Genomic DNA, 2,002 nt, shown 5'->3' on the forward strand with positions numbered 1-2,002 from the left:
TGTTGTTTTTCTCTCTCTTCATTAAAAATTCAAAAATAAAAAATATCTCTTTTCAAGTAAATAATATAGAGAGATGAAGATTCAGAACATACAGCAGAGGAATCACAGAAAAAAGCTGGGCATTTAGAAAAATGCCCAGTAAGGAAGGAATTATGGCGTTAAACGCCAACCAGGGTATCTGGCTAGGCGTTAAACGCCCAAAAAGGTAGCATTCTGTGCGTTAAATGCCAGAATGGATAGCATCCTGGGCGTTTAACGCCAGGATGACACAGGGGACATAATTTCGTTTCAAATTCAAATTTTTTTCAAATTTTCATGTTTTAATTCACAATTTTAAAAATCTTATCTTTCTACATTTTCAAAAATCCTTGCTAACAATTAATGTTTTGATTCAAAAATTTCAAGTTTGTTACTTTCTTGTTAAGAAAGGTTGAATCTTTGAATTCTAGAATCATATCTTTTAGTTTCTTGTTAGTTAAGTCATCAATTTTAAAAATCAAATCTTTTTAATTCCTTTTTTAATTTTCTTTTTAATCATATCTTTTCAATCACATCGTTTTTCAATCAAATCTTTTTCAATCATATATTCTTAAAATTTTGATTTCAAAATCTTTTTTTCTAACTTCTTATCTTTTTCAAAATTTATTTTCAAATCTTTTTCACTTCTCAATTTTCGAAAATCACTAACCCCTTTTTCAAAAATCTTTTTAATTAACTAATTGTTTTAAATTCTAATTTTATGTTATTTCTTTTAAATTTTTGAAAACTCTTTCTCTCTCATCTCTTTCTATTTATTTTATTTAATTGCTAACATTCCTCCTTCACTTATCCAAAAAAAAATTTCGAACTCACCTCCTCTCTCTTCTCATTCTTCCACTCCTTTTCCTCTGACACCTCAAAGAATCTCTATACTGTGACATAGAGAATTCCACTACTCCCTTTTGTTCTCTTCTTTTTTATATGAGCAGAAACAGGGATAAAAACATTCTTGTTGAAACTATTCCTGAACCTGAAAGGACTCTAAAGAAGAAGCTAAGAGAAGCTAAAGCACAACACTCCGGAGAGGACCTTACAGAGAATTTCAAAAAAGAAGCAAACATGATAGCCGAACCCAACAATAATGCTAGAGATGCAAGGAAGATACTTGGTGACTATACTGCACCAACTTCCAATTTCTATGGAAGAAGCATCTCAATTCCTGCAATTGGAGCAAACAACTTTGAGCTTAAGCCTCAATTAGTTTCTCTAATGTAGCAGAATTGCAAGTTTCATGGACTTCCATTGGAAGATCATCAGTTCTTAGCTGAATTCTTGCAAATCTATGATACTGTTAAGACCAATAGGGTTGATCCCGAGGTCTACAGACTTATGCTTTCCCCTTTGCTGTAAGAGACAAAGCTAGGATATGGTTGGACTCACAACCTAGAGAAAGCCTAAACTCTTGGGACAAGTTGGTCAATGCTTTCTTGACCAAATTCTTTCCACCTCAAAAGATGAGCAAGCTTAGAGTGGAAGTCCAAACCTTCAAACAAAAGGAAGGTGAATCCCTCTATGAAGCTTGGGAAAGATACAAGCAATTAACCAAATGGTGTCCTTCTGACGTGCTTCCAGAATGGAGCATCATATGCATATTCTATGATGGTCTGTCTGAATTATCTAAGATGTCATTGGACCATTCTGCTGGTGGATCTCTTCATCTGAAAACCTCTACAGAAGCCTAGAAACTCATTGAGATGGTTGCAAATAACCAGTTTATGTACACTTCTGAAAGAAATCCTGTGAATAATGGGATGACTCAGAAGAAAAGAGTTCTTAAGATTGATACTCTGAATGCCATATTGGCTTAGAACAAAAAATTGACTCAGCAAGTTGATATGATTTCTCAGAATCTGACTGGATTGCAAGCTGTATCCGGCAGTGTTAAGGAAGTCTCCTCTGAAGGAGAAGCTTATGACCCTGAGAATCCTGCAATGGAAGAGGTGAATTACATGGGAGAATCCTA

The 2,002-nt window shown here is 34.2% G+C and overlaps 1 non-coding gene across 1 annotated transcript; it reads right to left on the reverse strand.

Annotated features, from left to right (window-relative positions):
• Nucleotides 1-1,499: 1,499 nt before the first annotated feature.
• Nucleotides 1,500-1,607, reverse strand: LOC127747052 (small nucleolar RNA R71). The gene has a single exon (XR_008008857.1). It is a non-coding gene; the product is annotated as a small nucleolar RNA R71 (small nucleolar RNA).
• Between the last annotated feature and the right edge of the window lie 395 nt (nucleotides 1,608-2,002).

Source organism: Arachis duranensis, chromosome 4, assembly GCF_000817695.3.
Source record: "Arachis duranensis cultivar V14167 chromosome 4, aradu.V14167.gnm2.J7QH, whole genome shotgun sequence".
Classification (NCBI taxonomy): domain Eukaryota; kingdom Viridiplantae; phylum Streptophyta; class Magnoliopsida; order Fabales; family Fabaceae; genus Arachis; species Arachis duranensis.